The sequence below is a fragment of the Esox lucius genome, chromosome 21 (assembly GCF_011004845.1).
Source record: "Esox lucius isolate fEsoLuc1 chromosome 21, fEsoLuc1.pri, whole genome shotgun sequence".
Lineage (NCBI taxonomy): Eukaryota > Metazoa > Chordata > Actinopteri > Esociformes > Esocidae > Esox > Esox lucius.
Genome location: NC_047589.1, coordinates 2,787,029 through 2,810,955, shown reverse-complemented (window position 1 = coordinate 2,810,955; position 23,927 = coordinate 2,787,029). Strand labels below are relative to the sequence as shown.

Below are 23,927 nucleotides of genomic sequence, written 5' to 3'. Positions count from 1 at the left end.
CTCAGTTGATTGCCAATCAGACCTCATTGTGCGCAGCTGAGACGGCGGCCTAGTTTTGGCTGCGTCTGGTGCCTCCCAGTGGAGGAGCCAGCGCCTGGCAAGAGAAGCGCTGCAATGACAGAAACCAGCAAGTCACTCTATCGTTGGTGTCCTTGGTCCGGGGCATCCAGACCAGTGGGGCATGGTCCGTGACCAGCGTGAACAGCCTGCCCAGGAGGTAATACTTCAGGGAATCCAGTGCCCACTTCACAGCCAGGCACTCTTTCTCTACCACCGAGTACCTGGACACCCGGGTTAGCAGTTTCCAGCTGATGAAGAGGAAGGGATGTTCCTCTCCGTCCAGCTCCTGTGCCAAAACTGCTCCTATGCCCCGGGCTGATGCGTCGGTCTGAACAATGAACGGCTGCTCAAAGTCCAGTGTCACCAGGACCGGGCCTAAGCAAAGTGCATCCTTCAGTTCAAGAAACGCGTTTTCTGTGGCGTCTGTCCCCTGGACGGTCTTTGTGCCTTACTCAGATCTGTCAGGGGAGAGTCCATGGTGGCTAAGTTTGTCATAAACTGGCTGAAATAGGAGGCTAAGCTCAGGAACGACTTCACCTGACTCTTCGTGGTGGGTGGGGGCCAGTTCCGGATCGTTTCCACCTTCCGCTCCTGGGGTTTCAAGTTTCCCCGACCGATCCCGTATCCCAGGTATTCCACATCCTGAAACCCCAGCTTAGACCTTGCCGGATTGGCCGTCAACCCTGCTCCTGTCAGTACATTCAGCACGGCCTGCAGCCTGACCAGGTGGGACTCCCAAAACTCGCTGTGGATTATAATGTCATCAAGGTAAGCCGCCGCATACTCACAGTGGGGACGCAGTACCTTATCCATCAGTCTCTGGAAGGTGGCCGGCGCCCCATCAAGTCCAAACGGGAGGACCCAGTACTGGTGCAGCCCAGCCGGGGTGGAGAAGGCCGTCTTCCCTCTGGACTCGGGTGCAAGGGGAACCTGCCTTCCCCACCCAGTCTATTAGTTTGTCTACACGTGGCATGGGAGACGCGGTTAAGACCCCTAAAATCGTTGCAGAAACTTAATGTCCCGTCTGGTTTTGGGCCAGTACGATGGGGCTAGACCACTCACTGTGTGACTCCTCAACGATGTACATTCGGATCATGCTGTCCAGCTCGCTTTGGGCGGCCGCCTGTCGGGTCTCCTAATTAATTAGCATTTTATTGCATGACATAAGTATTTGATCACCTACCAACTAATAAGAATTTCCGGCTCTCACAGACCTGTTCGTTTTTCTTTAAGAAGCCCTCCTGTTCTCCACTCATTACCTGTATTAACTGCATCTGTTTGAACTCGTTACCTGTATAAAAGACACCTGTCCACACACTCCATCAAACAGACTCCAACCTCCCCACAATGGCCAAGACCAGAGAGCTGTGTAAGGACATCAGGGATAAAATTGTAGACCTGCACAAGGCTGGGATGGGCTACAGGACAATAGGCAAGCAGCTTGATGAAAAGGCAACAACTGTTGGTGCAATTATTAGAAAATGGAAGAAGTTCAAGATGACGGTCAATCTCCCTCAGTCTGGGGCTCTATGCAAGATCTCACCTCGTGGGGCATCAATGAACATGAGGAAGGTGAGGGATCAGCCCAGAACTACAAGGCAGGACCTGGTCAATGACCTGAAGAGAGCTGGGACCACAGTCTCAAAGAAAATCATTAGTAACACACTATGCCGTCATGGATTAAAATCCTGCAGCGCATGTCCAGGCCCGTCTGAAGTTTGCCAATGACCATCTGGATGATCCAGGAGAGGAATGGGAGAAGGTCATGTGGTCTGATGAGACAAAAATAGAGCTTTTTGGTCTAAACTCCACTCGCCGTGTTTGGTGGAAGAAGAAGGATGAGTACAACCCCAATAACACCATCCCAACCATGAAGCATGGAGGTGGAAACATCATTCTTTGGGGGATGCTTTTCTGCAAAGGGGACAGGACAACTGCACCGTATTGAGGGAAGGATGGATGGGGCCATGTATCACGAGATCTTGGCCAACAACCTCCTTCCCTCAGTATGAGATTTGAAGATGGGTCATGGCTGGGTCTTCCAGCATGACATCCACCCGAAACACACAGCCAGGGTAACTAAGGAGTGGCTCCGTAAGAAACATCTCAAGGTCCTGGAGTAGCCTAGCCAGTCTCCAGACCTGAACCCAATAGAAAATCTTTGGAGGGAGCTGAAAGTCTGTATTGCCCAGCGACAGCCCCGAAACCTGAAGGATCTGGAGAAGGTCTGTATGGAGGAGTGGGCCAAAATCCCTGCTGCAGTGTGTGCAAACCTGGTCAAGGACTACAGGAAACGTAGGATCTCTGTAATTGCAAACAAAAGTTTCTATACCAAATATTAAGTTCTGCTTTTCTGATGTGTCAAATACATATGTCATCCAATAAAATGCAAATTAATTACTTAAAAATCGTACAATGTAATTTTCTGGATTTTTGTTTTAGATTCCGTCACTCACAGTTGAAGAGTACCTAAATTGCAGACTTCTACATGCTTTGTAAGTGGGAAAACCTGCAAAATCGGCAGTGTATCAAATACTTGTTCTCACCATAAAAATATAATACATAAATATATATATAATACAGCCTATATACAGCTCCGGAATAAATTAAGAGACCACTAAACCTTTTTCTTTCCTTTCCAAAAAAGTTGAAAAAGAAAGTTTTGAGTAAGGAACAGAAGCATTCAATTTGCAATGGTCTCTGAATTGTAACCCTTCTGTTCCTCACTTAAAACCTTCTGTTTTGACTTTTTTGGAAAGGAAAAAAATATCTGCAGTTGTTTCTTAATTTTTTCTGGAGCTGTATATATAAATAATACAGACCTCAGACTATCCACCTTAGAAATGTCGTCTGCACTGAGCAGGGTGAATGCATGCAAGGCTGCTTGTCCTGATGGTGTCCCTGTGAGTGTACTCAGAGCATATGCTGGGCAGCTGGCCAAGGTCTTTACCGACATCTTCAACATCCAACTGGTGGTGAAAACCGGCCAGCACATCACTGGTTCCTGTCATTGCAGACCTTCAGCGCAAGTGGTGTCTGCGCAGAGTGCGCAGGATCATCAGGGACCCTTCACTCCCATGCCACAAACTGTTTGCCCTCCTACCATCAGGCAGGTGGTACAGGTCTCTTCTGTCCCACACCAGCAGGCTCAGGAACAGTTTCATCCCATCCACTGTAACCCTGCTGAACTCAGTGACGCAGAGAACTCTGTGACCCATCACTTCCACACACACCCCCCAACTCTCAGGTCCTTGTTGCACTACTCCCTTGTACTACTCTGACACTTCATTGTAATGCCTGATAATGGAAGTTTCTCAGTTGTTGCAGCTGTTACACACACGTCTACCTCGGGGACCTTAGTGCTGCTATCTCTGCATCCCTGTTGCTCATGCTACCCTACCACATCACTCCTTTATTTGCCTCGTTTGCACATCTACAATGCCATTTAGAAATTGACATTTGTACCCAAACAACCATTATCCCACTTGTAACATATACTATACCTAATACTTGAGAACTTTCTGCCCTCCTCTATTTGCACATTCCACTTGTAATATACATATATTTAATACTTCTCTATTTGCACTTCTGGTTAGATGCTAACTGCATTTCGTTGTACCGTACTTGTACTGTTCAATGACAATAAAGATGAATCTAATCTAATCAAATTTGTATTTGTAACATCCGTAGAAAGCTCTTTGGACAGGGCTAATTCTACTAGAGTGCCAAATAAACTCTGGTTTTCACCCTGGCTTTCTAATCACAAACTTAATCAGAGTCAAATTAACTAGCAGGTACAACCAAAAACCAGAACAACTGGGGTATAAATATAACATGACACACATACCAAACTCCCAGTTAAGCAGCAGTCATGTCATTTTTATCCTCTAAGCCCTTGCCCTAGCCTCTTTCCCTCTAGGGAATCCCAGTCAATTCTGGTGCAGTTTGATTGCTACCTTATGTATTGGTCCAATTCAAAAAAGCTTTCCCGTCTGCCCTTGATTTTGCCTGAGGGGATTAGTGAACTTTCTTCACTTGGATAGTTGACATCTGTCACGTATTGGCTGTGCCCCTAGCCATCTCTGCGCTGGGCTCGGGGCATAGCCAGGACAGGACAGGAGGTGGCCTTTAGCCACCTCTAATCCTTTTTTTGGTTTCCCCAATTGGAGGCAGATGTTAGTTATTGCCTCCAATTGGGGACCCTATTTAAGTTCAGTTTGTAGGCCCAGAGGTGTGGTTCATTTTGGTTTTGTTTATCCTGTGTAAGGAATACCCACGTCACTGGTTGCTGCCTTTTGTTTTCTTGGAGTCCTTCTTTTATTAAACATGGATTATCTTCACTACCTATACTCTGCGCTTGTGTCCTTCTCATCCCACGACCGTGACAACATCACTGACAGTCCAATGCAGTATTCATCCCCATTTTTCTTTTCCACCTTTTATGATAACATTATTTGCCTCTGATCAACAAAGAATATCCATAATGTCAATGCAAAAAAAGAATTAGCAAATTGTTGTAATTACCAAAATAAAACAGAAAATAACCAATTGCATTGCAATTTTAGTAAAAGTAATGTAATTAATTGAATGGAATTCACCTGGGTTCAGTTAATAACTTGTTTCACGTGATGTTTCACGTTAAATACACCTGTCTCTGGGCAGGCCCCCATCTTGAAGACGAAGGAATATTCAAAGCAAATTGGAAATATGGTTCTTCAAAAGCAAACTGTAAATCAACAGTAAACAGGCCTTCCTCAAAAAATGAGAATCCAGGAGAGAATGGAGAGGCCACCAAGAGGCCTAAGGCAACTCTAAAGGAGTTACAGTCTTCAATGGCTGAGCTGGGAGACACAGGGAATTGTGCAACAAAAGGCTGGATGCTTTACAAAAATTGCCTAACTGCAGTTTGCCTACAGAGTCAACAGGTCTGGGGATGACGCGGTCACCATGGCTCTTCACTACATCCTCCTGTATCTGGACCTATGCCAGAAACTTGTTTGTGGACTTCAGCTCCTATTTAATAATTCCCATTTTGCTCCAAGACAAGCTCAAGTGGATCACAGCCTTCCTGTCCAACAGGAGGCAGCACGTGAGGATGGGGAAGCACTTTCTGAAATTTGCTGATGACACCACCCTCATCTGACTTATTCCTGATGGAGATGGGTCCACCTACATGTGGGAGATTGACCATCGGGTGTCCTGGTGCAGTCAAAACAACTCGCAGCTCAACACCCTAAAGACTGTGGAGATGATAGTGGACATCATGAGAAGCTCATCTGCCCTCCCCCCTATCGAGTGTCTCCCCAGTCAACATTATATATTAATGAATATAATGTTCGTACCTGAAAATCATTGTAATGTTGTTAACCTTAAAAGTAAAAATTATTTAGTATAAAAGATAAAAGCCCTTAGGGTTATGAGAAAAGGCCGAACACATAGCATAGTGCTTGAGTGACTCCCCCAATAATTGCTAAGCCAGGTTTACTGCTGCAAAATTGATTGTTTTCTCAGACTACCATTGCCAGCTAGCTCGGAGGCTAGTACATCAAGTGAAGCCGGGGCAACGGACCAGTACAATATCAGAAACGTTTTTGAAAATATGACGAAACCCTCCTCCCAATATGGATTTACCAGCATCATTAAAAACAAAAGAAAGGCCAAAATGACTTATGTGTGGAAATGTCTTCTCACAGAGCATGAAGCCCAACAAGCTGAAATGGCACCTTGACACAACACACAAGGAACATGCTGACCAACCAAAGGCTTTTTTTCAAAAGAAAACAAGATGAACTACATAAGCAACAAGTACAATTCAAAAAGGCCATGACTGTCACTGAAAGAGCCCAGAAAGTGTCGTTTGAGGGTAGAACCGACTATCGTATTGCATACACTGTAAAAATTTAAAAAGTGTAGAAAAACTGTCATTTTCTGGGAGCTGGGGTACCGGAAAAATACCGTTAAAAACAGATTCATGGTGTAAAACTACATAGCGTAAAATTACATTAGTAATCTGTAGAAATACGGAAATGTACTTTACTTCAAATAAAGTATATTGACAATTTCACAGCAAGAATTGATTTTCTCCCCCAAATTCTCCCTTTTGTTGCTGTCATCAATAGCTTTTGTTTGTTCTTCAAGCTTTATGCCCTTAAACATCAAGTATTTCTATTTTGATGACTTGTGCCTCACCAACTTCTACAAGACACAATGCTGGTAGAAATATGCAAGAGTCAGAACTCCCAAAGAAATTCATACAAAGTAGCAAATCACACCAAATAGAATCGTCTTCTTTTCTATGGTTGGCACACAAACACAACTTTAATACCCAAAAAACATTCCGCAAAACTATGTGGAGATATGGGATCAGAGCATTACAATTTGTTACTTCACACCCAGACTCGGTGGTGAATGAGGGGGAGGGTATTAGAACGAGAGGAGCTTTTGTCATTCACTATGGATGTAAAAAAGACCGACTGTGTTGTCTTCTTGCCTATGTAACAGAGATATTTGGGAAACTGAATAAACTGAACGTAAGCTTGGGAAAAACAAAAACATACAAATGCGGATCAAATCAGTGGATTCAGAGGAAAGATTTCTTATTGGAGAGTGTCTTTCGAAAGCGAACTATGACCCCTTCCCATGGCTGTGCAAGTTTCTAACAGACAACAGCATCAGTGATTGTCCCACACGAGTGATGACTGCTCACCTCCAATGCTTGGAAGATCACTTTGGGACCTACTTCCCAGATTTGGACATGACAAAGTTTGACTGGGAGCCAAATCCATTTGACTATGATCCTGGTTCAGTTAACATGACTGCAAGTGAAATTGAACAGCTGATCAAGCTGTCAAATGACTGAATGTTACACGCATCGCACTCATGGGTCACTACAGAGGATTTTTGGTTCCTAACTCAAAAGGACTACCCTGCTGTCTCCCTCCGAGCATAAAACTCAAGGTACCCTTCGCTAGCTCATATCTTTGTGAAGCTGGATTCAGTGCTCTTGTCTGCACTAAATGTCGTTCTAGGTTGGATGTGACAGCAGAGATGAGGTGCGCATTGTCGACCTCGGCCCCCTGAATTTGAAGTACTATGCCACGACATGCATCAAGCTGGTGAGAGAGACAATCAGAAACAATTTTTTTTTTACAATTGTAAAAAAAGTATGTGAAATTGAGATAAAATACAATCATGAATACTGTTCAGATGTTTTACAATCGACTCTCATAGGGTCAAATAAAAAAAACAATTGTAGAATTTTTCTTCACATGGTTGGGGTTGCGAGAATTTTTAGATATCGAAATGTGGTTGCTGCCCAGAAAGTTTGGGAACTGCTGCTGTAACCCCTTTCCCACATTCACACACAACCCTCAGGTGGACAAATCTTGCATCTTACATAGTTTTTTTGATTTTTATCTTTGCAATTTATTAATGCCCAGTCTACTGTTTTAATGAGTCCACTATTCTTATTTATTTAGTACAAATTGTTGCACTAACAGACCAGAACAAATTCCTAGTTTGTTGTGAAACTTACTTGGCAATAAAACTCTTTCTAATTCTGAAATCTCTGCTTGAGTTTTCAAGAAGGCAGATAAGAGACATAGACCAAGTGGAATAAGATTCTATGGTCGGATAAGACCCAAATAGAGCGTTTTGGCCAGAACGCTGTATCACCAGACAACATAGAAAAAGTCAAGGCCACATTGACACAAGTACATAAATAAATAAAACTAAAATTATACTGAAAACATACAATTTCTTTTGTTAATGACAACATCCACACAAATACAATAAATGGTTTTTAGCAAGTACATTTTATATGTACACAAATATTATTGTTAAAGAAATAAGAACATTGGCAGCCTTTCCAGATAGAAAAAGGCTGTTGGCGTTTTGATATTTCTCTCTGTTACGTATGACTTATGACTTGGCCAACACTTCTAATGTTTAGTAGGCAAGGTAAATCCATCTGATATTATATAGGTGTGTAATATGGAGGAGTTTAATAGTACTTCTCCATAGAGCTGTAGAGACACAGTATAGGCTTCTGACTGAAGTGGAGAGGGGCCAGTAACTAAATCAAGAAATACATTGGCTTGTTCTACGACAAAAGACTGTGCAAACCTAATCAGAGAAGTTAATTAATTAATCAGACTTCTGAATTGCAGAATGTATCCACCTGCAACATCAAACAAACATTTCTAAAGTAAATTTGATTAGAAAGCTAATGGAATAATTGCATCACTCCAATTATAAATATCTAATTGATTTGTGAAAGGAAATGGCTGATTCACAGCACAAAAAAAGAAAATTCCAATCTCAAGCAACATTCATTCATTTAATTCATTTTCTAATTATGAAAGCATTGCTTATTCATTTGCTGCTATATTGAACAAGAGTTTAATCAATTACAGTATCAATGAATATTAAATTGTGTAGGGAATGTTGAACAGCCAACATAAAATGATTAATCCCTACCTTAGCATGGTCAATGGCAGTGGTTCTCAAAAGGTTTTGCCTCTGGACACAAATTCCACCAGGTTGTCTTATTCTCGACACAATATTTGCATCACAAAATGTTCTAGCCTGTCTGGATTTTAAAAATATATATTATACAAGGAAACAACAGTGGTCAATAATTGTCAAGCTCATTTGATTGAGACTACCACATTTGCAAAATAGTTTCTATAGTAAAAATGCTGTCATTCATGCAGTGCCTATAGTCTGGTGTTAACATTCCTGACTTAGATACATCTAACCACAGTCCCCACTGATGTATGGGGTTAAACATCATGCTCCAACCATTTCTGTACGTTCATAACTCTACAAGGGTAAAAACTATAATATATATAATAAATAATAAATAAATGTGATTGCTGATAGTTAAAAAAATATATTTTCAAAATATTGTATGTATTCATTATTGTCTTGGTTATTTTAGGTTGTATTATTTAAATTCAGACTGGGTTATCTTTTCAAAAAAAAATAATAATAATAATTGTTGTTTTTTATGTTTTACTCAGATTTAAATGTGGCCAATTGGGGCGCAATCCACCAGTTGAGAACCACTGGTCAACGAAAAGTAGTATAGAATGATCACAGCGTAACAAAGGTGATCCATATCCCATTACCTATTATGACAGTTCAAACACAATTACCCAAAAACCAACATGATATGCATTGCAATCATAGTTTCACTTTTTGATGTGTCTCTCATTATAGTAACTAAGAGCAACACTGATGTAGCCTAATACAGCCTAAAACTAACTTTGCTTCTTTATCGATTGTATTCTACATTCTGTCAAAATGTCCCCATGTTCAATACGGTAAAAACAATGACTGATATTCAAATGCCATCCCCTCAACTCAAATTAAAACGTTGACACGCGGAAAGCTACAAAAAACGTATATATAGTCAATTCACAATATTGCAGCGCTCACCTGCAATATATATATATATATATATTCAACGGGTAGCATTTACCTGTTCCAAAATCTCTATCCTGCCACAACGCATTGTCGCATTATTTACAACTGATGACCAACTGAAAAGTAACATTCAATAGGGCACCTGCAGCGCTCACCTGCAACTGTTTAGAGAGAAATGGGACAGAAAAGTGTAATGCGAGATATTTCAAGGAAATATTCCTGACGCGCGCACCGTAGACATAAACCTTGGTCAACATCTCTGAACAACCGCCGCAGGAAAGCTGTGCCCGCTGCATACTGATTACAACAGAATTAGCGATATATCACTTAATTTCATACATTAACCATAAGCCAACTTCGGGTCCTCAAGGAATTGATCTCAACTAACCTTCTGCAAACCAAAACTCTGGTACAAATGCATGTGAATACTGGTTTAAATATAGCCTGGGCTACTCACCAATCAAGAGTGGATGAACTTCAATGTTTAAGGAGCACCTCATTGGCAGTTCGTAAGTTATAAAAGTTCACCTCTTCCCGTCCGTGCTAGAATACCAACCCGAGTTATTTTAGCTGGTGATAATTAAAAAGCATGTGAAAAGTTTGTAATAGCCATCGAAACGTATTCCTCACTCACAGGTGAATATACAATATACCATAACGCGTAAATGCGCACTAGTGAACAGTAGAATAGACATGGCGCAGGCACTCCGTACAAGTCCGATCGCCGAATCCCATCGATCTCCTTCTCTCGCTCGCTCTCTCTCTCTCTCTCTCTCTCTCTCTCTCTCTCTCTTCCTCTCTCTTTCTCTCTCACACACACTGACTTAGCAGACGAATTTTATGCAAACGGTCCTCCCTCTTTCTGCCAGCGACATTCAGAGCTGGATCCGTACAAGACACCCCAACCAGCTACGGGGAAAGATTTGGGGTACGCACTGGCACGACGGGGACACTGGAGGCGAGCTGGTGCAGAATATCTGACCACTAAAATCTGCTCATCGGTTGCTTTCCAATAGGGATTTTCAACAGATGTTGACCGATTTCAGCAACGGTTTATCTAAACATAGTTTGCACGAGTCAGGCAAACGTAAAAAATGGACAAAAAGGACAAAACAAAGCTGTAGCCTAAAGGCGACTAACTGATCAGTTTTTTATTGGAGGCAGACGGCACCATCTATAGTATTTTAATGATACGTTTGTGGTTTTGAAGCGGAACTTGTTCAGTTATGATGACTGTTGGAATTCATATAACTTTAAGCCAACCAGGTGGACTAAATCTATTTATTTCAGTTAGTTCATTTCTCATACAGTCTGTCCTATTTGAGGCCTATGTTTCAAAGTTTTCTGTTTGCGCTTTATTTTAAATTCACCTTTTTTACTCACTTACCATTTGGTTAGGGTTTGTTTCAGATTACTAATAAATAACTAGACTGCAAAATGAAATCATATTAGAATAGTCAATTCACACTACATTTGAATTATGGTTTTGAAAAACTTAATTGTCTGCCAGTAATGTACATAAAAGCCAAATAACATTATATAAATATAAAATGAAAGTTCCACAGATTCTCAGTTGACCATTTTTCATTGTGACCTATGCAGCATACTTTGGGTTCCTATGTACAGAGTTTTTTTCAGTTTTTCATAGCCACTAACTGAGTTCCGACAACAACATGTGCACTAAGAGACTGACTGACCTAAAGCCCTGCTGCTTGTCCTAGCTAGGTTGACAGACCTCTGGAACAATCAACAGGCTATTACCCATTTGTTCCAATCCTCTTATTTCATTGTATGCATTCCAAATGGCATCCTTTTTTTATATAGGAATCAGATCAAATGTAGGGCTCTATATAGTAAGTACAGTGACATCTTGACCCAAGCCAGACTGTATGTATGCTTAGTGACCCCAATTAAAATTATATTTAATAACGCCTTTGCACACCACCAACGTCAAACCTACAGATCTGTGTTAATAATCCAATGGAATAATGTCTGTGTATCAGGAGATATGGTGTGTCAGTTTCACAATGCCGTTACGGGAACTGCTGAGTACATGTAGATACATGTGCATACAGTATGCCGTGTCTAATTAAGGGTTGGTTATGGACTAACCATGCTCAGCATAACAGATAGTTAGCATCACTATTAACACTGTAAATAATAGGACATTAGTAAATAATGTGCAGCATTATGCAGTAACATTCAAAAGTTTGAACTCACCACTTTTAACTGGTATTGTATGTGCATACAACTAGATGTTTAGACTTATTTGACAGAAACCTGGGATAAAGGTCTTGGTCTAGATGTGTTTCTTTTTTATCTATCATGCTAGAAACAAGATATTCTCTTCATATCCATCTCCTCTAAAGTGTTTAGTAAATCACAGAACGGAAGGGACCCAAACCAAAAGAAAGAGCAGCCTCTGTCTGTCAGTCCTGGAAAAACAGGGGAAAGAGCTTCAATGAGAGAGGAGTCGAGCACGTATGAGTAAAGAGTGGTAATAGAGATTGACTGGGGAGGGGAATGTTGATATCAGATAGACAGTTGGGTGAGAAAGAAAAAAGTAGCTAGTAAGATCAAAAAATAGGATGCATTGACAGTAAGAGAGAATGGAAGTTGGAATGAGAGGAAGAGAGATAAAGGAGGGTTTAATCAGGAGACAAGAGGTATGCAGTTCAAGCTGTGGAGTTATCAACAACCCCGTTTCCAAAAAAAGTTGGAATGCTGTCTAAAATGTAAGTAAAATAGAATCCAATGAATTATATGAAAATAATTTAAACCCTATATTCAATATGAAACGTTACAAATACAACATATCAAATGGTGAAACTGAGAAATGTTATTGTTTCTTGAAAGCTATATGTCCACTTTGAATTTGATGCCAGCAACAAGTTTCAAAAAAGTTGGGACAGGGGCAACAAAAGACTGGAAAAGTTGTTTAATGCTAAAAAACCTGGTGGAGCACCTCACAACTAATTACGTTTATTGGCAACAGGTCAGTAACATGACTGTGGATAAAAAGAACATCCCAGAGAAGATGTATTTTTCAGAAGTAAAGATGGGGAGGGGTTCACCACTCTGTGAAAGACTGTGCAGGCAAATAGTGCAACAAAGAATAAGGTTTCTCAACGTAAAAAAGAGTTTGTGGACCTCATCATCTACGGTATAAAATATCACTACAAATTCAGAGAATCCAGAGAAATCTCTGTACGCAAGGGACAAGGCCGAAAACCAGTACTGGATGGCCGAGATCTTTGGGCTCTCAGGCAGCACTGCATGGGTTAAGGAACTTGCTTATTTCAGCAAGAAAAAGCCAAACCACATTCTGCATGTATTACAACCACAGGCTCCATTGCAAAAGAGTCTGGGTGCTAAACTGGCTCTGCAGTCCAGACCTGCCACCCATTAAAAACATTTGGTGCATTAAGAAACGGAAAATACAACAAAGGAGACTCCGAAATGTTGAGCAGCTGAAATACAATATCAAACAGGAATGGGAAAACATTTCACTTTCAAAACTTAAGCAATGGTTCTCCTCAGTTCCAAAATGCTTTACACAGAGTTTGGAAAAAAAGAGGTTATGCAACAGAGGTAAACATGCCCCTGTCCCAACTTTTTTGAAACGTGTTGCTGGCATCAAATTCAAAATAAGCATGTATTTCTTCCCAAAACAATAGAATTTCCCAGTTTAAACATTTGATATGTTGTCATGGTACTACATTGCTCAAAAATGTTGGAAAAACTTTATCATCCCAGTATAACACCAAGTGAATTAAACTTCAGGGATATCAGTCTATCCAGTTAGGAAGCATAAGCGATTGTAAATCAATATTACCTGTTTTGGTGCAAATGAATGTGACAGCAGGTGCCTTAGAGAGGCGACAGCAAGACAACTCCCAAAAAGGGAATGGTTTTGCAGCTGGTGGTACCTGCAGCCCAGGTAGTCCAGCTCCTCCAGGATGGCACATCCATATGTGCCGTTGCAAGAAGGTTTGCTGTGTCTCCCAGTACAGTCTCAAGAGCATGGAGGAGATACCAGGAAACAGGCTGTTACACAAGGAGAGCTGGAAAGGGACCCTAGAAGGGCATCAACCCAACCAGTGAATTTGAATCCAGCCCTCAATCAGGTGGTGATTTTGGTTTCCACTGACCGTTGTTTTATTAACCATTTTTGACCATGGTTTTATTAGATGTTTTTTAAGTTACTTAATTCTTAACGAATTGCACAATGTATTCTGCGGGCCCAATTATTAGGCAAGTGAGTATTCTGATCTTATTATTATTTCTATGCACAACTCCAAACCATATAAACTTGAATGCTCATTGGATTGAATCATTTTCAGGTGATATGTATGTGTAATGAGGGAGGGTGTGGCAACAGTGAATAACACCTTATATCAAGGTGTGCAGAATTATTAGGCAGCTTCATGTCCTCAGGTAAAATGGGCCAAAAAAGAGATTTAACTTACACTGAAAAGTAATAAATTGTAAAATTCCTTTCAGACAGATTCAATGGATTCAATAGCTCAACTATTGAGGCGTGACCACTGGACACTCAAATGTTTTTTTGTGAATAGTCAACTGAGGTGCAAAATATGCATGAAGAAGAAAAGATGCAAATTAACTGCAAAATACTTGAGAATAATTAAATGTGAAGCTACCAGGAACCCATTATCCTCCAGTGCCACCATATTCCAGAAATGCAACTTACCTGGAATGTCCAGACGTACAAGGTGTCAAGTGCTCAGAGACATGGCCAAGGACAAGAAGGCTGATAAAAAAAAAACACTGAATAAGATTCACACGTTGAAACCTATAGATTGGGACAAGAAATACCTGAAGACAGATTTTTCAAAGGTTTTATGGACAGAAGAAATGAGAGTGACTCTTGATGGACCAGATGGATGGGCCTGTGGCCATCACTAATGGACACTGCATCAATTCGAGTCAGGCACCAGCAAGGTGGAGGAGGGGTACTGGTATGGGCTGCTATCATTAAGGATGAGGTAGTTGGACCTTTTCGGGTTGAAAAAGGTCAACCAGCTCAACCCGCATACCTACTGGCAGTTTCTGGAAGATACTTTCTTCAAGCAGTGTTACAGGAAGAAGTCCTCAGCATTCAAAAAAGCCATGTTCTTCATGCAGGACAATGCTCCATCACATGCATCAAAGTACTCCACTGTTGGCTAGTAAGCAAGGGCCTCAAAGATGCCTGAATTAATGACCTGGCCCCCTTCCTTACCTGACTTCAATCCTATTGAGAACTTGTGGACCCTTCTCAAACGTAAGATTTAGAGGGAAGACAATTCACGTTTTTGAACAGCATTTGGGAGGCTGTGGTTGCTGCTACAGCAAAAGTTGATCATGAACAGATCAAGAAACTGACAGACTGCATGGATGGAAGGATCATGGCAGTTATTGAAAAGAAAGGTAACTGAATATTTTTGAAACTTCAGAAATGTTATTTAATTTTCATTTTGTGTAACTTATTTGTTGCACTTACTCTAAAAATGTAGAATAAACCAGTGAGTTTGAGAAATTGTGTAATTTATTTGCCTAATTATTGTGCACATTTATGTATTCCCCTGAGAAAGATCAAAAAAATAAAATCCTTTGTTGAACATTCAGGATTGAGGTTCAATTATATTTTGGATTGACTGAGAGCATTGTGTTTGTTCAACAATAAAATAAATCTTGAGCAATACGATTTGCCAAACAATTGTGCACGTAGTTTACAGTAAAGATTTTGTTCTTTAATTTATTTTCTTCAATGAGTCCTGATGTGTGAAGTGTTCCCTTAATTTATTTGAGCAGTGTATTTTTAATTGAATATAGAGTGTTCATAATCTGCACATCATTGCATGCATTTTTTTGGGAAACAGGGTTGTACATCACTACGTCCCAACTGTTTTGGAAACAGGATTGTACATCACTACATCCCAACTGTTTTGGAAACAGGGTTGCACCTCATATGGTGTAAATTATTGACCTTTCCTTTGTATACAGGGTTTGTTATTGTATTGATGTGTAACTGTAAACTAAACAAATTTGAAATAAAAAAATAAAAAAGGAAACATACACATTTGCATGCAGAAGGTTTGAGTAAATCCTTTATATTACACCTTAATAAGCGTTCACAATTATTTACATTTTACTCAGCTTCCCAACTTTTTGGGAAAAGGGGTTGTATTACATATTTACAGAGGGCTAAGTTGCATAGGTGCTCAACATACAGTATATACTTACAGAGATTAAGTACTGAGCTGGGGCAGTAATCAGGTAGAAGGAGTAATGAAAGTTTGAGTCTTGTTCCATTCACTGGACAGCCAACAATTGAAAAGAATGATGGTCAAATTAAGTTTTGAGTTTAGTAATGACCAGTGGTAAACTATGTTTAATTTATTAAGGTAAGTATTGGAGAAGAGCTAATAGCTTGACACCCTGGTTATACTGTAGTTGTTTTAAGATTATCTATATGGATATGAATACAAACAAACAGAAAGCTGTTGATATGAAAATATGTGGCTTAGCTTCATGCTTGCTCATCCATGTAGCTTTTTTTGCATCATGTATTAATTACCTCTATTTTGCATGTCTATAATCCATTTGTGCATTTGTTAATGTAGCCAAACAAATCAAAACACAACAACATGCATGATAGCAAGACCACATTAAATACACATACAATACATAATAAACTAAATTGTGTCTGTGTCAATACACAGTCCCTGTTGTGCTATAAGGTGTTGTTTTATTTGTTTTTGAAACTTGATATTATTACCTGTGGTGGCAAGGGTTATATATACAGTAGTCATTTTCCTCTTTTATATTGTGAATTTCTTAGCCACCGTTCTAGACATGAGGACTGTGAAGAGACCTCGGGTGGCATGTATTGTTTGATATTGATAGGTGTCTGAAATGTGGGTTAATGATATAAAACGTATTGTGCACTATTAGAATTAGTGGTGATCCATGGGACACAAGATTCTCCAAGGGAGGGTAGGGCCTCGTGTGTGGGTGTGTGTGTGCATACAGTCAATATTCAAGGGATGGAGCCATGTGTAACTAAAATAAAAGGCTGGGGTAGCCAGTTCATTATCATTTATTTACATTTACTGGAGGTGTGGACACTGAGGAACTTGAAGTAATCTACCCAATGTGAATGGGGGCGTTCGCGCTTCTCTCTTTCCTGTAGTCATCTTCAGCTCAGCACCACACTGCCAGGTCTCTGACCTCCTCCATCCTCATCATAGGTCATCAGGCCTTCTACAGTCATGTTGTCAGCAAACCTGACTTGGTGTTGAAGTAGTGCTCTACTGTGCAGATGTGGGTGAACAAGGATTACGTGAGGAGACTTAAGACTGCACCACGTGTTGAGGATGAGCATAGTGGATGTATTGTAGCCTACCTTCATCACCTGGAGGCGGTCTGTCAGGAAGTTCAGGACCTAGTTGCAGAGGGTTGTGTTCAGCCCCAGGCTGCTGAGATTAGTGATGGGCTTTGAGGATATTATGGTTTTAAATGCTGAGCAGCATTCTCACATAGGTATTTCTCTTGTCTCTGTGGGACAGGCGAGTATAAAATGCGATCAAGTCATCAGTGGATTGGTCAGTAAGGAAATTGGAGTGGGTCTAAAGTGTCCAGAATGTACAAACCAATGATGGTTCCTGATTAGCTGTATAGGGCAATGCCAAATGGTGACCAAATTAATAAAATGCTTAGCTAGTAATCTTTAGCTTTGTTTACATGCAAAACAAGAATAAATAAAACCAGAAATGGTAAGTATGGGTTTAGCTCACGACATAATGACATAGACATTCACCATGGAATATTGATCACTAATTGCAGCGTTTTATACAATGCTATACAGAGAAAACAATGATTTGGCTGGTTGGCAGAATATAACTTGATTGATATAACAACAGCTAGGCAACTAGTGATTCTGATTCACTTGTGTGGAGAAATAAGTCAGAGATATCTGGCCTAACCAGAAGTAATCATATACATAATGAAAGTTATTTAGAGTAATACAACAATTTATTGTCCAACATTGTTGTCGAGGTTGCCTTGTTAGTTAACTACAGCAAGCAGGTCATCTAAGCAGTGGCAGGCAAATGATGAAAAAGTGATACATATTTCTAATAACAGTTCCATGCTGATGACCAAAGATAAAAGTGAGCAAGCTGGTTTGTCAAGCTAACTATGATTACACATTTTGTCCGCTTGTTGCTATTTAGCCAAGCAATCTAGTCAAGTTAATTTGAGAGACAATAGCAAGCAAACTGCTGGCAATTGCCAGCCAGACCCGGCAAGTTGCTTGCCAGATAGTTAGGTTAGCTTTGCAAAGTGTTCCCGATGTGTGCAGCCACACAGCCATGCTTCCTTCCATTTCAGTAATGAATATATTTTTCCAAGTTATGAACATATTGCTTTCCTTTGTCCTCTGCAATTTGACACTGCAATTTGTTTGATACAGATTTTGTCCAATCCAATCTTGCTTGTATTGCCATGATGACAGTGACTGAGTGACTATATTGCTTGCTCTTTTCTGGTGTATTATAGGTGCAGCTCAACACAAATGTAAGCAGTTAATATGCAAGCCCTTCATACGCAAGCCCAGTGCTGGCCGTTTAAAAAAAACTGGGACTGAGGCACCAAAAGACTGGAAACCTTGTGTAATGCTAAAAAACTAAACCTGGTGGAATATCACATAACTAATTAAGTCAATTGGCAACAGGTCAGTAACATGATTGGGTAAAGACCTTTCCAGAGAGGATGGGCCTGTCAGAAGTGAGGGGGGGTGGGGTTCACCACTCTGCTGAAAGACTGTACAGGGAAAAGTCCCATAATTCAAAAATAACTTCTCACAATGTAAAATTGCAAAGGGTTTGGGGAGCTTATCATCTATCATCATCATCATCTTCTTCCGCTTCATCCGGGGCCGGGTCGCGGGGGCAGCAGTCTAAGCAGGGATGCCCAGACTTCCCTCTCCCCAGACACTTCCTCCAGCTCTTCCGGGGGGACACCGAGGCGTTCCCAGGCCAGCCGGGAGACATAGTCCCTCCAGCGTGTCCTAGGTCTTCCCCGGGGTCTCCTCCCGGTGGGACGGGACCGGAACACCTTCCCTGGAAGGCGTTCCGGAGGCATCCGAAACAGATGCCCAAGCCACCTCAGCTGACCCCTCTCGATGTGGAGGAGCAGCGGCTCTACTCCGAGCTCCTCCCGGGTGACCGAGCTTCTCACCCTATCTCTAAGGGAACGCCCAGCCACCCTGCGAAGAAAGCTCATTTCGGCCGCCTGTATCCGGGATCTTGTCCTTTCGGTCATGACCCAAAGCTCATGACCATAGGTGAGAGTAGGAACGTAGATTGACCGGTAAATCGAGAGCTTCGCCTTGCGGCTCAGCTCTTTCTTCACCACGACAGACCGATACATCGACCGCATTACTGCAGAAGCTGCACCGATCCGTCTGTCAATCTCCCGTTCCATCCTTCCCTCACTCGTGAACAAGACCCCTAGATACTTAAACTCCTCCACTTGAGGCAGGCACTCTCCACCAACCTGAAGTGAGCAAGCCACCCTTTTCCGACTGAGGACCATGGCCTCAGATTTGGAGGTACTGATTCTCATCCCCACCGCTTCACACTCGGCTGCAAACCGTCCCAGCGCATGCTGAAGGTCCTGGTTTGAAGAGGCCAACACGACAACATCATCCGCAAAGAGCAGAGACGAAATCGTGTGGTCCCCAAACCCGACACCCTCCGGCCCCTGGCTGCGCCTAGAAATTCTGTCCATAAAAATTATGAACAGAACCGGTGACAAAGGGCAGCCCTGCCGGAGTCCAACATGCACTGGGAACAAGTCTGACTTACTGCCGGCAATGCGGACCAAGCTCCTGCTTCGGTCGTACAGGGACCTGACAGCCCTTAGCAAAGGACCCAGGACCCCATATTCCCGAAGCACTCTCCACAGGATGCCGCGAGGGACAAAGTCGAATGCCTTCTCCAAATCCACAAAACACATGTGGATTGGTTGGGCAAACTCCCATGAACCCTCCAACACCCCGTAGAGGGTATAGAGCTGGTCCAGTGTTCCACGGCCCGGACGAAAACCACACTGTTCCTCCTGAATCCGAGGTTCTACTATCGGCCGTATTCTCCTCTCCAGAACCCTGGCATAGACTTTCCCGGGGAGGCTGAGAAGTGTGATCCCCCTGTAGTTGGAACACACCCTCCGGTCCCCCTTCTTAAAAAGAGGGACCACCACCCCGGTCTGCCATCCCAAAGGCACTGTCCCCGACCGCCACGCGATGTTGCACAGGCGTGTCAACCAAGACAGCCCCACAACATCCAGAGACTTGAGGTACTCAGGGCGGATCTCATCCACCCCCGGTGCCTTGCCACCGAGGAGTTTCTTGACCACCTCAGTGACTTCAGCCCGGGTGATGGACGAGTCCACCTCTGAGCCCTCATCCTCTGCTTCCTCAATGGAAGATGTTACGGCGGGATTGAGGAGATCCTCGAAGTACTCCTTCCACCGCCCGACGACATCCCCAGTTGAGGTCAACAGCTGGCCACCTCTACTGTAAACAGCGTTGGTAGGGCACTGTTTCCCTCTCCTGAGGCGCCGGACGGTTTGCCAGAATCTCTTCGAGGCCAGCCGATAGTCCTTCTCCATGGCCTCACCAAACTCCTCCCAGGCCCGAGTTTTTGCCTCCACAACCACCCGGGCTGCAGTCCGCTTGGCCTGTCGGTACCCGTCAGCTGCCTCAGGAGTCCCACAAGCCAACCAGGCCTGATAGGACTCCTTCTTCAGCTTGACGGCATCCCTTACTTCCGGTGTCCACCACCGGGTTCGGGGATTGCCGCCTCGACAGGCACCGGAGACCTTACGTCCACAGCTCCGAACGGCCGCTTCGACAATGGCGGTGGAGAACATGGTCCACTCGGACTCAATATCTCCAGCCTCCCTCGGGATCCAGTCGAAGCTCTGTCGGAGGTGGGAGTTAAAGATCTCTCTGACAGGAGACTCGGCCAGACGTTCCCAGCAGACCCTTACAGTGCGCTTGGGCCTGCCGAGTCTGTCCAGCTTCCTCCCCCGCCATCGGATCCAGCTCACCACCAGGTGGTGATCAGTTGACAGCTCCGCCCCTCTCTTCACCCGAGTGTCCAAGACATACGGCCGCAGGTCAGATGAAACGACAACAAAGTCGATCATCGACCTGCGGCCTAGGGTGTCCTGGTGCCATGTGCACTGATGGACACCCTTATGCTTGAACATGGTGTTCGTTATGGACAAACTGTGACTAGCACAGAAGTCCAATAACTGAACACCACTCGGGTTCAGATCAGGGGGGCCGTTCCTCCCAATCACACCCCTCCAGGTGTCACTGTCGTTGCCCACGTGGGCGTTGAAGTCCCCCAGTAGAACGATAGAGTCCCCAGTTGGAGCACTTTCCAGCACCCCTCCCAGAGACTCCAAGAAGGTCGGGTACTCTGCACTGCCGTTCGGCCCATAGGCACAAACAACAGTGAGAGACCTATCCCCGACCCGAAGGCGCAGGGAAACGACCCTCTCGTTCACCGGGGTAAACTCCAACACATGGCGGCAGAGCTGGGGAGCTATAAGCAAACCCACACCAGCCCGCCGCCTCTCACCATGGGCAACTCCAGAGTGGTGAAGAGTCCATCCTCTCTCAAGGAGTGTGGTTCCAGAGCCCAAGCCGTGCGTAGAGGTGATTCCGACTACCTCCAGTTGGAACCTCTCAACCTCACGCACTATCTCAGGCTCCTTCCCCGCCAGCGAGGTGACGTTCCACGTCCCTAGAGCTAGTTTCCGTGTCCAGGGATCGGGTTGCCTAGGCCCCTGCCTTCGACTGCCGCCCGATCCTCTACGCACCGACCCCTTATGGTCCCTCCTGTGGGTGGTGAGCCCACGGGAAGGCGGCCCCACGTCGCTTATCATCTATGGTACACAAAATCACAGATTACTACGGTACACATATTACTATAGAATATGTAGTTATCTCTGTATGCAAGGGATGAGGGTGAAAACCAATATTGGATGGCCATGATTGTCTGCGAAGACAGTATGTCACAGCATCCACAAAAGCAAGTTAAAACTCTAACATGCAAAGAAGAGACCATACATAAACAACATCCAGAAACTCCGGGCTAAAGAGGAGAGGGGTCATCTGGCTTGTTATCAGTGCAGGTTTTGGAGCAATATATGCTGCCATCCAAACAAAATCTGTTTTAGGGAAGGCCTTGCTTATTTCAGCAGGACCATGCCAAACAACATTCTGCATGTATTACAACAGCAGGCTCCGTAGTAAAAGTGTCTGGGTGCTAAATTGGCCTGCTTGCAGTTCAGACCTGCCCCTTACTGAAAACATTTGGCGCATTATGAAATAACTAATACAGCAAAGGAGACCCCAAACTGTTGAGCAGCTGCAGTCCTATATCAAGCAAGAATGGGACAACATTACACTTTCAAAACTACAGGAACTGGTCTCCTCAGTTCCCAAACGCTTACAGGGTATTGTTAAAAGAAGAGCTGATGCAACACGGTGGTAAAGATGCCCCTGTCCTAACTTTTTTGACACGTGTTGCTGGCATCCAAATCAAAATTGACATCTATTTTCCAGAAACAATCAAATTATTAAGTTTCAACATTTTATATGTTGTCATTGTAATATATTCAACAAAATATAAGGATAAATGACTTGCACATCATTGGATTGTTTTTACTTGTATTTTATACAGGATCCCAACTTTTTTGGAAACAGGGTTGTAAGAAAACAAGTACAACCAAAGTGGGGCTCCGCCCTAATGCCCGAATGGGCCGGCCTGCCACTAGTCCAAACATGTTTACTATGCTGCTGTTGCATTGCATCTTCTGTCATGTTGGCACTGAAGAGGGGACTGTCAGTTCTATTGCTACAAAATCACACCGCAAGCTTGGATAGTTTGTGTTTTTCTTCCTCCATATTAACTACTTTGCCATAAGACTAGATAGATACCTAGCATCAGCAACACATGCACACAATTCACTCAAATTTTTTGGCACATAAAATGATATAGGCTACACCCAGAGTCATGGGCAATACAGACCCATAGAGGCAGAATGATGCGCTGCAATGTCAGACATTTATTTCTAGACAATTCCCCCTAAATGCATTGTATGGTTGGAAGATTGGAAATTTAAGACTATTTTAATGCCACTTAGAATTCCATTTAAACAAAACAATTTTACAACAAAACACAACACAAAAAATACATAACGACACCAATTTTACTGAAGTAACGGTACATGTCCACTTTTCCAGCGCACCCGCTGCCTCGGACGGATACAATTCAATTTCTATGAACAGCGTGAAGGCATTGTAGACGGTTGCGCAAAGCATCTCCGGAAGGCAGCGTGGCCGTTCGAGCTGTTCCGGCGCGTCAAGAAGTTGGGCCACGGTCAATATTATGCAAATAAATCTGGCTAAAACCAAGCGTTTATCCAATGGAAGTAAAGTCTTTCATAAATATGAGACGGTCTTCCTAATTGGTCCATCGTTCTACTGCAACTGCACATAACATATTTTTGCTCCATGCGAAACGTTCTGCTACCAACTGGAGGAAAAGCAAATTAAAGTGGGGGACGAGCAATAAGGATTGGAGGTTGGTGGAGATTGTTGATTACTCAGGTAAGTTAGCTCTGTGTTGTTAAATGTGCTGTGTTTATTTAGCATTGTTTGTTATATACAGTGGGGAGAACAAGTATTTGATACACTGCCGATTTTGCAGGTTTTCCCACTTACAAAGCATGTAGAAGTCTGTCATATTTATCATAGGTACACTTCAACTGAGAGACGGAATCTAAAACAAAAATCCAGAAAATCATATTGTATGATTTTTAAGTAAGTACTTAGCATTTTATTGCATGACATAAGTATTTGATACATCAGAAAAGCAGAACTTAATATTTGGTACAGAAACCTTTGTTTGCAATTACAGAGATCATACGTTTCCTGTAGTTCTTGACCAGGTTTGCACACACTGCAGCAGGGATTTTGGCCCACTCCTCCATACAGACCTTCTCCAGATCCTTCAGGTTTCGGGGCTGTCGCTGGGCAATACGGACTTTCAGCTCCTTCCAAAGATTTTCTATTGGGTTCAGGTCTGGAGACTGGCTAGGCCACTCCAGGACCTTGAGATGCTTCTTATGGAGCCACTCCTTAGTTGCCCTGGCTGTGTGTTTTGGGTCGTTGTCATGCTGGAAGACCCAGCCACGACCCATCTTCAATGCTCTTACTGAGGGAAGGAGGTTGTTGGCCAAGATCTTGTGATACTACATGGCCCCATCCATCCTCCCCTCAATACGGTGCAGTCGTCCTGTCCCCTTTTTAGAAAAGCATCCCCAAAGAATGATGTTTCCACCTCCATGCTTCC

The 23,927-nt window shown here is 42.9% G+C and overlaps 1 protein-coding gene across 4 annotated transcripts in view; it reads right to left on the bottom strand.

Moving 5' to 3' along the window:
• LOC105006661 (cadherin-7) overlaps window positions 1-10,210 on the bottom strand; it is a 205,428-nt gene extending 195,218 nt beyond the window's left edge. For 2 of the 4 annotated variants that reach the window (XM_013132042.4, XM_020045166.2), the window contains exon 1: window positions 9,947-10,210. The gene's annotated coding sequence lies outside the window, so the exon portion shown is untranslated. Of the gene's footprint in view, window positions 1-848; window positions 1,021-1,122; window positions 1,197-9,946 lie in introns of those variants that run through there. The other 2 variants (XM_020045164.3, XM_020045165.3) reach the window with 2 other exon arrangements.
• Window positions 10,211-23,927: the final 13,717 nt, after the last annotated feature.